We start from the raw sequence: 14,144 nt of genomic DNA on the forward strand, positions 1-14,144 counted from the left end.
TATATTTTGAATAGTATTTCCAGGAGTTTAGCCCATCAGTAGACCCCAGGTTAATATCTGTAGAGGAAAAATCAAAGAGTAGAGCTTATGGGAGTGGATTGCTTCAGAGCTGACAGTATATGATGGAATAGAGCAATAGATCATTGACACTGCAATTGCTGCAGTAGAGAGCTCCTATTAAATATGAAACTTATGGAGGGTGATTATACACAGTTGGAGATATCATCATGGAAAAAATTCTGAGGAAACAAGGCCAGTGAAAGAAAGACCAAGATCCTGACTGAGGGCCAGATGAGAGTGTGGAAATGCCAAGTTCAAATATCTCAAGACCAGTGGATTGAAGAAAATGAGAGGGAGAGAGGCACCAGTTGAGGCTAGAAAATCAGTGATTGAAACAACAGGACTTTGTTTTTTTTTGTTGTTTAGAATTTATACGTTACCTTAAAGATATGAGAAGTGGTAAAACAAGGATTGTGGCAAAGACCATAGATTTAGGAGCCAGATACCTGAGCTTGAATCCTTGTTCCACCGTTTTATTGTGTGTGAGTTCTCCGAAAACTAGCTAAATTCTCTGTGCCTCAGTTTCCTTATTTATAATATGGGGATCATAATAGCATCCAGTAGATATAACTACTCTGAGGATTAAGTGAGTTAACACATGTTGAGTGCTTAGAACAGTATCAGTGAGAGTAATATTTAAAATGGTTGGCTATTGCAATAGCAAATATAGATAATAGCCTATATATAACTAATTATTTTATTATTAAGACCAGGGCGATTTGGGTAGATATAGAGTAAAGCAAGGATATTCAAGAGATATTTAGGCAACAATTGTCTTTAAATTTTTGTGTCAGATGAGACACTGAGGGACAAAGAAGCAACAAGGGTGGTTCATGTTGCTGGACAGCATAACTGGCTGGTCATCATTGCATCTGCTGAAGTATGGAAAATTTATGGAGGTGTAGGTTTGGAGGGGTAAGGTAAAGGTCATCTGTTCAGGTTTAGAAACACTGAGTTTGAGGTGCAGCTAGGCACAAATGGTATACCCTTCAAAAATATGAAATAGAAAACACCAAAAATACTTTTAATGCAGTACATACAATTCTCAATGGAAATTAAGGGGTATACTGGAGCTTAAATTAACAAAATAGTCATGATAAAACCTTAGCTGGTGGCTACTGTTAAAACGATTGCTCTGTCTGGGCAATGGGTACAACTATCAGCTGATAAGTCATATGAAGCACGGATGGAATTATGTTACTCCTAGAACGAAAAAGAAACATTTCCAGGATAATTGTCCCAAGCGCAATCTGCAGCCCTGTAAAGAGGATATGTAATGACTGCGAGCACACCAAGCTACAATGAAGCCTCATGAAAAGAAGTTGTTCACAAGGGCATAAACTTTTTGTTTACTTTGTGTACCTCAGAGTACGAGCATGCCTGTTATTGTTATTTATGGATTGGTTTCCTGGTAGATGAGAAGAGCACATTGGTTCCATCAGACTAGAACAATACTGTCCTCTGATCATCATGAAACATTAAGCTCAGGCTATTTATTACCCTGGGTCACCGTCAAATAGCATCTTGACTATAATGATGAACTGGATGTCATCGAAATTAAGAAAGAAAGTGAAAAAACTCTATAGATGATGAAATGTGGAGTGTGTAATTGTTTAAAGCACCATTGGTAAAAGAGAGCCCTTTTACGTCTGTTCACAGAAGCAAAAAGTGCATTGATGATGCTTGTTTTAGCATCCCTGGAAACCAGTGGTTCTCAGTATTAGAGACATTCTATTAACTTTTAACATGGAATATTCTTTGAATTCTTTGAGAAGTGAGGCAAGATACCCAGCGTTAGAATTTTTTCCATTTGCTGCTTAATTCAGTGTGTGCGTGCACGTGTGTGTGTGTGTGCGTGTGTGTGTAATTTCATTCAAATCATCATTATAACTTAACTGAGCAAATATGAGATCTGTGAATGAAAACAGTTCTGTGATTCTGCTCCATGGAAAAGCCACACATATAATAAAGAAAGAGGGAAGCTTGGAACTCTGCTCTGTCTCACATATATGCCATACTGCCTCTTTATGACCTTGAAATTAATCCCACTTGCCAAACCTGAATGAGAAGAATGATGCTTATGATTATTCTCACTTCAGGAGTCTTCCACCAGAAAGGAGGTTTCAAATATCAGTTGGGTAATGTATTAGTCCACTAGGGCTGCCATAACAAAATACCATAGACTGGGTGACTTAAACAAGAGAAATTTATTTTCTTGCAGTTGTGGATGCTGGAAGTCCAAGTCAAGGTGCCAATAGGATTTGTTTCTGGTGAATGCTCTCTTCCTGGCTTGTAGAATTCTCTCTGTGTCCTCACACAGACTCTTCTCTGTGCATGCAGAGTGAGAGAAAGCTCTCTGGTGCCTCTTCCTTTTCTTATGAGGACAACAGTCCTATTTGATTAAGGACCCACCTTTCTGACCTCACTTAATCTCAGTTACCTCCTTATAGACCCTATCTCCAAATATAAGCACATTTGGGGTTTAGGGCTTCAACACATGAATCTGAGAGGGACAATTCAGTCCGTAACAGCTAGTGTACTCCGAAGGCCATTACTCTCTAGAAAAAACATCCCTTAACTGGACATGAATGTGAGGACTCTATGTCTGAGTCTCCTGTCTTGTAATGATACTCTAGCCAATGGTTTTAAGATATGCTTTTTGATTTTGATGAAAGTGGGTTGAGCTTGAAAGGGAACAGTGAAATGCAACAAAATGTGAGATTTTATTAATATACACTCAGTAAGAATAGCTACCCCTGATCCCTTTTGGTTTCCATTTGCATGGATTATCTTTTTCCATCCCTTCACTTTCAGCCTATGAGTGAGTTTCTTATGGACAACATATAGTTGGGTGTTGTTGTAATTTTTTTATCCATTTAGCCTATGTCATACACACTCTATGTCTTTTAATTGTAGAATTTAAATCATTTACATTTACAGTAATTACTGATAGATAGTGACTTACTATCACCATTTTGTTAATTGCTTTCTGATTGTTTTGTAGTTTCTTTGTTTTTTTCTTCCTCTGTTGCTATCTTTCTTTGTGCATTGATGATTTTTTTGTAGTGGTAGGCTCTGATTGTTTTCTCTTTATCATTTTTTAATCTATTATAGGTTTTTGCTTTGTGATTACCACAAGACTTTCATAATACATCTTATATTTATAACAGCCAATTTTAAGCTAATAACAGCTTAACTTCAATTTCATAAAAAGTTCTATACATTTACTTGCCCTTCCACAATATATGTTGTTTATATCCAATTTACATCTTTATATATTATGTATCCATTAACAAAATATTGTAGCTATAGTTATTTTTAACACTTTTGTCTCTTAATCCATATGCTAGAGTTCAAAGTGATTTATACAGGAACATTGCAGTATTAGAGTATTTTGAATTTGACTATATATTTACCTTTACCAGTGAATTTTATACTTTCGTATGTTTTCATGTTGCTAATTGGCATCCTTTCATCCCAGCTTTTAAGAACTCCCTTTAGAATTTCTTATAAAGCAGGTCTAGTGGTGACAAAATCCTTCAGTTTTTGTTTGTCTGGGAAAGTCTTTATCTCACCTTCATTTCTGAAGGAAAACTTTGCTGTGTAAAGTATTCTTGGTTGACAGTTTTTTTCTTTGAGCACTTTGAACATATCATCCTATTCTCTCCTGGCCTGCAGAGTTTCTGCTGAAAAATCTGCTGATAGACCTATCAAGACTCCTTTGTATGTGATGAGTTTTTTCTCTTGCTGCTTTCAAAATTCTCTCTGTCTTTGATTTCTGAGAGCTTAATTTCAACGTATATACTATATAAATTACTGGAGCTGAACTTGGGCCAAACTCTAATTAACATTCCTCTGATTCTGGCATGAATCATGATGATTCCTGATGTGAAAGGATTGCAAATTCTACAAGAACGCCAGTTCTGTAGTGCATTACCCTGGAAAGTTGAGGAATGCATGCTGAGACAGGTGTGGGCAACTGTACTGGAACATAAAAATGGAACCGTTCCACCCTGCTACACAAAGCCATTCAAATTAGAAATCATTCTTGACAAGATCACAAATATCAGGATGTACTCTAACGTATATAAGCCACTTTAATGATGCTTTGAATAATGATACATCTTATGATAATGCTATTTTCTTGGTTTTAATTAATTAATTTATTTTTTGTGAGGAAGATTAGCTCTAATCATCTGATGACAATCCTCCTCATTTTGCTGAGGAAGATTGGTCCTGGGCTAACATCCATGCCCATCTTCCTCTACTTTTTATGGGATGCCACCATAGCGTGGCTTGACAAGCAGTCCATAGATCCGTGCCTAGCATCCGAACCTGTGAACCTCAGACCGCCGAAGAAGAGAGCGTGAATTTAACCACTTATGGCACCGGGCCGGACCCTCTTGTTTTTATTTTTTACTGTTTTTTCTAATATTTTTTTATATTTAAGTTAATTATCTTAAACTTATATTTGAAATTTCTATCCCCTTAGATGTTAAATTCATTGGTGGTAAAGACTATGTTATCTCCAAGAAAAAGCACTCTGCAAGGCTGAAAAGTACCTTAACATCCATATAGTGCCACTGTCCATCAGTAGTTATTTTTTCTGTTACAAGTTCTTTGTCATGAGACTGAACTAGCTATGCTGGAATATATTCAAGAACAAAACTCATCCTTCTGCAGAATATGACAGTGGTAAGAAAATCACCAAGTCTTTGAGATGAATGTTAAGAATAATACCTTCACTCTCTTTACCAAAACTAAACCCAGACAATTCTGAGAAATTATTGGTAGGACTGCAGTGGTGTTAGTCTGATTTTTTTGTTCTAGGAGTGCAAATATGAAAGCAGCATTCATAAAGCACCAACCAGCCATTAAGCAATATAATAATTATCCAAATGGATAGATGTCTTAGCCATGGCTAAATCAAACTTACATCTGGGTATTTATTCATTTGGGTATTTTATATGCAACAATCATTTTTATCTACCATGTGTTAAGTTCTGATAATAGAGTAATGTTGAAAGAATTATAGGAGCATAAAGGAAGGGAATCAAGGAAAGAGAATGATAGAGAAGTGAAATGTGTGGGTGTTAAAGATGATGGAGTTTCCAGGCCCAGGAACCATAGGACCACAGTCATGGAACAAGAGGCAATATGGGATGTTTGAAAACCAAAGGCAGTGGGGGAACATGAAATGCAAGAAAGAAATGAGGGCAGAAGAAGTGATGGAAAAATGCTTACTGTCTAATCATAATGTGAACTGAATATTGTGTCAGAAAATTGGAAGTTTTGTAGGCTTTTAAGTAGGGTAAGAAAAATATCAGATTTACTTTTGTAATTTTAATTTTATGTAATAGTTAACACATGAAAATACTTGGCAAAATTCCAAAGGTATAAAAAGTGTTAGGATTTCTGCTTCAAGTCATGATTAATTAACTAGTTTCAGACTTTCTGTGCAATCATAAGCAAACATACAACTAGACCATAAATAAAAAATAATGATAAGCAGCACAGGACGTGATTGCTAAAAGAAGGGAACCAATTGGCTATATGGCATCACTGATTTTACCAGTGCTCTATAGATGGATAGTTGTGGGTTTTCAATCTTATGCTAATATGAATAATGCCCCACAGAATATAAATGCATCTGTACATGTGTCATTTCACATACCAGCATATGAGGGGTATAAACAACTTGCATTTTATTATCAAATTTCTTTTAATAGAGATTGTACAAATGTATATTCTCTGTCTCTCCTTCTCACTATCGTCTATCTACATAGTATATACACATGTACCTATATACATAAGTATGTATAATTTTATGAATTTTGCCTAAAGTGGAAAATGGTATATTGCAGTTTTAATTTGCATTTCCCATATTTTGCAAGAAGTTTAGCATGTTTACTTATATATGAGTTATGTTAATTTCCCTTTCTAACATACTATTTGTACCCTTTACCCATTTTTCTAACGAGTTTTTCCCTTTGCTGTTAATTTGCATATTTTCTTATATATTAAGAAAATTATCCTTTATGAGTTTTAAGACTTGTGGATATTTTTCTCAGCTTCACATTTATTTTTAAATTTTTTCTGATGCTTTTTTCCATGTATTCAAAAATACATTATGATGAAAAATTTATCAATATTCTCTTTTACACCTTCTATGTTTTTTTATAATCATAAAACCTCCACACTCCAAAATTAATGTATAGAATAAAGTTCTTATGAATTTTTTCTCATACTTTCATGGTTTCCCTTGTTATATTTAATTTTTAATCATTCTGGAATTTATTTTGTTGTGAGATGTAGGATATACCTTTTTGGCTGACCATTCAGGTGGCTGTATAGAGGGTAGAACCCAAGACAGCATTGAGTGAGAACAAGGCTGTGGTCATCAGTTGGAGAGGTGATGAGGACATATACAGCTCTAGGATGGTAGGATGTGAACTCATACATTAAATGATGAGAGGGTCAGTTTGAATCCCCCTACACACACACACCTGAGCCAAATTTTTCCCCTTATATGGCTATAGTTTGTACTAAAGCTCTATCAGTTCCAGAATTCGTATTTTAATATGTAAATTAATCTATGATTAACCAAATTTGATCTGTAAAGATGAAACTGACTTGCAAATGTGCATTTATCTAAGAGACTGACAAATATTGGTTTCTGAATTCACTTTTTCTATTTAAATCTGATACATTGCTTAATAACTAAAATAATGAACCCATGTTAAATGTTGTTCTCTTAACTTTGTTATAATTTGTATTCTTAATTTCAAACCTGTGAAGAATCCTTGAAAAGTTTAGCTAAACTCATTCATGTGAACATAAATGAAAATTACTCTTTTTGTTTCATGACAAAAGTTGCAATTTATTAAATGCATTTTCAAGTACATTAAATCTGATAGACTTTTAAAGGCATTTCTCACGCAATTAAGTTGAGAGCAGCTTATCCTGAGATGACTCAATTAGAACTTTTAGTGACATACAAGGCACTTCATCTACTTCTGTATATGGAATATGGTCTGTCTCCCTTCACTTCTTCCTGATTGAATGACTAGTACAATAGCTTGCTGTAATTATTCCTCTATTTGAAAGAATGCCTCTTAATTAGGGACTTGGTGTACAATAGATCTATGTTCTTGGTAGACTTTGATTCAGGAGGCAAGTGTGATAAAAACTTCAGATCTCCATTTACTTTTGGGGACTTTTCTAAATGGAGATGAGGAGTGGTTAGGCATGATAGTTGGGTTCTTCCCTTAAGCCACAGTAGCATGCTGAAATTCATAGATGAAATTCAAATGCATAACAAATAAGCTAATAATTACATTTTACTGTATGTTTCTGAGGTTGTTATATCAGAGTCTTATGACCACTATTAATCCTTTTATTTCAGAATGCCATATAAAAATTATGTCCTCATAATTTTAGGTTGAATGCCTAGAATTTAAAACTTACCTTGTTTTAATTCTGTAACAAAAAAGTTTGCTATCATGTATAAAAATATAATCTGATCAAGTGATAGCTAAATAAATTTATAAATCTTACCAGAACACACAGGAATACCAAATTCATGGAAAGTTCCTTGTGTGTCCCGGCATCACTTCTTTTTTAAGTGTAGTAGTAGACAAAACATTCCCACGAGTCCCTAGGATATTAGCCCTGGACAAACTGAGTCATTTGGTCTTGGAAGAATCCTCCTTTCTCCCCACTAATTGGTGCCTATTATGATTTTCTGGCCAAGGCAACTTTGTTTATATTACTAAAAATTTTAACTCTGTGCAAAACACACTCCTGTTCCCATGATCCTAGACTTCTTGTGGGTCTCAGCATGAAGAGGAGCCATCCCCAGCGGATGTCTCCACGCCTGCTCCTCCTGCTGGCTGCGGGGACACCTGACTCTCCCTTCGTTCCCTTCACCAGAGTGCAGGCAACTGGTACCTCATCCTGTCCTGGAGCATTCTCCGTGTTTACTCGGAGCACGACTACAAAGACCAATCAGACTCATGGTTTTCATGGCATTAAAGAGAAAAAGATAATATCTGCTGCAAGTTTTCCCCATTCTAAGTACTATTGTCTTATATGAAATTGGAGGTTACTGTTTGCAAATTTGTTTGAACCAAAATGAGAAAAAAATAAATAAAAAGTATTAAAAATAGATATTTAAAATGAGTTATTGAAGAAAACATCAACCAAATTTAGGATCTGCATACCCTGATTGGATATTTGAGGATACAAAGGCATTATTGTTAAATTTTTAGATGTGATATATGTAATGCTAATGTTTAGCAAAAAGAGTCTATCTTTTAGGTACACATATGCAATAACTACAGAAAAATGAAAATATATGAGTAGCATTATATGCAAAATAATCTGGAGGATGGAGATGGGAGGAGGGTTTGGAAAAAACAAAATGGGATATTATATGGTTAAATTTTTCTAAATGTAAATAGTTTAAAAAGAAAATCTGCCCTTAAATATAACCAGGTAAAGAGAGTATTAGAATGGAAAATTACAGGCTGATTTTATGCATGAACTTAAAATTCTTAATAAGTAAAAACAAAATAATAGCAAACATTATTAATCAACGTGTAAAAAGATTACTGTATCATCTGTTATTTCTATTTTATGCTTCTACTTCTTTCTAGATATAAAAACCTCCCTCTTTCTGTAAGATAATTTGACATTAACCTTTTAGCTCTACTTTCTGGGTAAATTGACAACGTGGTATGTCAGATATGTTGCTAGGCCACATGGCTGTCAAAAGCCAATTCCTGAACTTTTCAAGTAAATTTAAAATAGGATTCACAAAAACATCTCATATTGTATCTCTGAATTGACTGAATGAATTTCCAAAAGATTCCGTTTATTTTACAAATTGGATTAAAAATATTTGAATTATTTTCGGAATTAGGGGATTTTTTTATTTGAAGCATCAGACGATTTAAAACTTAAATCATTTAACTATTAGTGCAATTCTTCTTTTACTAATAGAATTAAGGTAATATAGACAGCAAGAATGTCATCAGATGCACAAGAATCAGAATTTTTACTTAATATCATATTTTACTAATAATTCAAAGGATACAGAATAACTATAAGATACACAGGAAGTTTGAAGAAGTCTGAGGCTGGCTAAGAAAACTCTAGGTTTGGGGATCATGAAAATACACAGCCGAGATCTGCTATGGGAACCAAGATCAACTGACGACCCAAACAGTGGCTCTTCTGGCTCCCTCACTCTGTTCACGTCGCGACTATACTTTTCTCATGGGCTGCTCCCAGCCAATGACTGAGCATGGCAAGGGTACCAGTGAAGGCCTGTTCCTGAAAGACAGAAGACATTTTTGGTGAGTAACTTACCCAATGACCCCTCATCAGTCTGAGTGAACATTTTTCACTGCAGTCTGACACACTTTCCACTTAACCCTCCTATCCATCTCTTTTTTACAAATGTCGGACCTGCATAGGCGGTATGAAGACCTTCACTTCTTTGGCGCCCTCCTCTTTTTCCTTCATAGACGTGTCCTTCAATAAATTCCTTGTGTATCTCATTCAATGGTGATGTCTGCTTTTCAGAAAAGTCAAACTAACACACATAAGTGGTGCCAGAAATTGTCTGAGAAAATGGGTGATAAGATTGAGCTTTGTGACTCACTCGATCCCTACCCAGTGGACAAAGAAGATGCCACCTTGTACTGTAAGTGTGTCATGGAGAGTCTCTGCACTAGGCAGCAGGACATTTCCTGGCTGACAGGAAAATAACTAGGGTTAAGGTCCAGCATCAGCTGGCTAGGAGCATGATGGCCCTGATAATTGGGAAAAAAGAGGCTACAGACAAAAGGAAAAACTTGCTGCTAGAGAGGATTTTAGAAGAGCGGAGGAGGTGATGGTCAAGCAGAGTCATACGGAAATGCCTGAGTTGTCCTGGTAGATGTTAGAGGAAAGATTGGAGATTGAAAAAAAGGAGAATTTTAGAATGGGTATGTTACATAAGACCAGAAAATTCACCGAAGCTTCATGTTCTAAGAGAGGGCCCAGGGGACATAGCATTCACCAAGGCCATCGCAAATGCTCTGGAAAGAGGCACACCAGAATCACTAAGAAGTTTAGTCATACCTGTCCTCTGCATGCCAGGGATGGCAGTGGTTAAGCAGTCCTATTTTGGAGCTCAAACATCCACGGCAATAATAAGGCCCCAAAGAAGTAGAAGCCAGGTGGCAGCATTTGACTGCCAGAACCCAAAAAATTGCAATTATCACAATGATCAGCAAGGCTGGAGAAGCAGCGGAGGGTGCTGCATCTGCAGAGAGTTATGGAGATGATTAATAGAACACAGCATCCTTAGGGACAAAATAGAAGAGCAGCCAAAAGGAGTGGCACTTTTCATCTATAACCAGAAAAAAGTAAGAATAGGAGAACTGGAAGCTAAAGGTGATTAACCCAATAAAAAGCCCTGATTCCTTGCTCCGTTCCTGGACTGAATTCCAGGACCTATTGACTGAAGAGGTAGCCAGCTTCCTAGGAGAAAGGACTCTGAAAAATTGATTTCTCCAGTCCTTCACCAAAGGGACCTATGGCCATTTCCTGGCTGAATGACCATTGCAGATAGGGAAATACTTCAACATTTGGGGCAATAATGGATACTGGGTTTGAGTAAACATTAATACTTGGAGATCCAAAGAATCATCATGGGACCAGGAAATAACTGGCTAAAGGATGGCTCATCTTGGGCCAATTGGATCTGTGGACCCACCCAATTGTCATTTCCCCAATCCTGAATTGTGTAATTGAATATGATATATTTGGTAGTCAGCATGATCCCCATGTTGGGTCTTTTGTGTACAGTAATAGCTATCATAGTGGTAGGCCAAATGGGAACCTCTTAAACTGCGCCCTCACCAAGAAAGAGAATCAAAAACTCTATTGCATCCCAGCTGGGATGAAGGGCCTGGGTATTACTATTAAACACCTAAAAGATGCAGAGGTAATGAGCCTATCATACCTCCATTTATTTCACAGTGAAATGAAAATTTAGGGACCTGCCACTTCAATAAAGTTTTTAGGGGTCCAGCAGTCAAGTGTGTGCCAGGATATGCCCTCCAAAGTAAAACAAATCACTGAGTCATAATCCTTTAGTACAAAGAAGAAAGTACAGTGCCTGAGAGTTGGGCCACCTTGGGTTCTAAAGGCAACACATTTCACATCTAGGAATACTGCCAGTGACATGGAAGGTTACAAGCTTTGAGTCAAGCCCAGAAAAGGAAAGGGTTCTGCAGCAATCCTTCCAGGATGCACTGTGAGCAGCCTTGCCATTTAAACCATATGATCCAGCAGGCCCCACGGTGTTGAAGGTTTCAGTAGTGGGAAAAGTTGCAGTGTGACTCTTATGGCAAGCTCCAATGAGAAAATCACCACACAGGCCCATAGGCTTCTGTAGGAAGGCTATGCTCTCTACAGCAGAGAATTCTATGCCTTTTGAGAAATAGTTCCTGGCATGTTACTGGAACCTGGTAGAAATAGAGTACTTGAAGCAAACATACAGATAGAACACTGACACTGCCTTCCAAGGGAGCAGTTGACGTACTAGCACAAAAATAATACTCTGAAAGGATGTTGGCTCCTCTTTCAGGCTAAGGCATATGCATTAAATTCAAGACTTCTTTATGGCACTGTGTCAGCAAACAGGAAGAACACACGGGTCCAGGAACCAAAGAGTGGAAGTATGAGTGACTCCGTGTGCCATCACTCCCTTTGATCTCTGGAAGATTTTGTTTTCCATCTCTACAACCCTGGACTCTGCAGGATTGAAGATCCCAGGTCCCCAAAGGGGACACACTCTTGTCAGTGCATCAAGATTGCCATTGACTATAGGCTATTACAGCCGTTATGTCACTTTGGACTACTTGTGTCCAGGATCAAGCAAGAGGAAGAGTCGCCATACTGGCAGAGGTATATACAATAGGATTGGGGAGGGATATGTGTAAAACCCAAGTGATGCACTTGGTGCCTCCCAGCACTCACTCATGCCATTATAATTGTGGAAAAACATATGCACAAGACTACCCTGAGAAGAGTATGATTGGCATCTTCTAGGGAACAGCCAATCATCGCACAGGCTGAAAGTGCACCTCTGATGCAGGAATCCATGTACTCTGGGGTATGTTGGGGTCTGAATTCTGCACCTACATAATTTTGAGGCTCCTGAACACCCTCAGACCTGAGGGGCTGAGCCACCTGCTACAGGTGGGTGCTGAGGCTTCTAGACCAAGGCCATGACATAGGAGGCTCCTGAATTTTCCTTCTTCTCAAATATACGGCTACACATGGAGCAATTTCTTCTGAAAGAAATCCAGAAACTACATGATTTATTCCTATACATCTGGCAACTGAGAAAAAACCTACATCAAAATGGGTAGAAAAGGCTGAGACAAAATGTCACCATAAACTCCACCCCCTATCACAGCACCATACAATTGGGAGGAAACCCCAAACACCCAGATTCTCCCTGAAGAGTGAAGGGTTTAGATTACACAACTGTGGCCCAAGGGAAGGACTCCCAAATCACCTAGCTCTGAAAGCCAACAGGGCTTACATTCATGAGTCCCACAAGAATATAACAAACAAGGAAGCAGTTTTTAAATGAGTGCAGGAGTACCACCTGAGCCTAAGCCCCCAGGTTTAGTAAAGAGAAAACAGGTAAAAATGCCCATCTCTCAAATTGTCCTTGGAAAAGGCCTAAATACCAACTTTCTCAGCTGCTGCCTGAGAGTCTGGCTTCTAATCAGCCCACATCAAGGCATTGACTGTAATCCTCCCCTTTGGGAAACTGATGGGTTTTGGCCCAACCTCAACTGCTGGGAGCCAATAAGAACAAAGACGATGGCTTGGACAATCACAAAGGTTTGAGAGGCAATCAGGAACTCAGGATAGTCTGATTGACGAGGCTCATCTCGTACAAGAGAACAGTCTGTCAAGACTGGGAGAGATAGTTGTTTTATATAATGCACAGAAACCAACTGTGAGACTCGGGAAAAAACCAACCAGAGACTCGGGAAATGAAGAAATAATGGAATATGTTCCAAATAAAAAAAAAGATAAATCTCAAGAAACCAATCTTAATGAAATGGAGATAGGTGATTTATCCATTAGAGAGTTCAAAATAATGGTCATAAAGATGCTCACTGAGATCAGTAGAGCAATACATGAACAAAATGAGCATTTCAACAAAGAGATATTTGTTATAGTTTAATGTTAAAAAAGTACAAAACAGAAATGATAGATCTGAAGAACACAATAACTGAACTGAAAAAATTTAATAGGGAGAGTTCAACAACAGACTAGATCAAGCAGAAGAAAGGGTCAGTGAACTCCAAGACAAAACAGTGGAATTCATCCAATCAGATGATCAAAAAGAAAAAGAATTAAAAAGAATTAAGATAGCATAAAGGACTTATGACACATGATCAATGAGACAAATTTATACATTATAGGGAAGAGACAGTAAAAGGGGCAGAAAACTTATTCGAAGAAAGAAAGACTGACAGCTTCCATATTGCAGAAAAAAACAGACATCCAGATACCAGAAGCCCACAATGTACCAAATAAGATGAATCCAGAGACCCATACCAAGACACATTATAATTAAATTGCCAAAAGCTAAAGACACAGAGAGACTTATAAAGGTAGCAAAAGAAAAGTAATTTCTTACATAAGACAATCTCCCTATAAGACTATCAGCAGATTTTTCAGCAAGAAACCTCGCAGGTGAGAGAAAGTGGGATGATATATTCAAAGTGCCAACCAAGAATACACTACCAAGCAAAGCTGTCCCTCAAAGTTGAAGGAGAAAGAGTTTCACAGACAAACAAAAGCTGAAGGAGTTCATCACCACTAGACTGGCCAAATAAGAAATGCTAAAGGGAGTTCTTCAAGTTAAAAACTAGTGGTGCTAATTAGTAACATAAAAACATATGAGAGTATAAAACTCACTGGAAAGGTAAATATGTAGTTAAATTTGGAATGCTCTAACAATTCCAACTCATTTTATGAAGCTAGCATCACATTGACACGAA

The sequence above is a fragment of the Ceratotherium simum genome, chromosome 1, assembly GCF_057802395.1.
Source record: "Ceratotherium simum simum isolate JZ-2026a chromosome 1, ASM5780239v1, whole genome shotgun sequence".
NCBI lineage: Eukaryota > Metazoa > Chordata > Mammalia > Perissodactyla > Rhinocerotidae > Ceratotherium > Ceratotherium simum.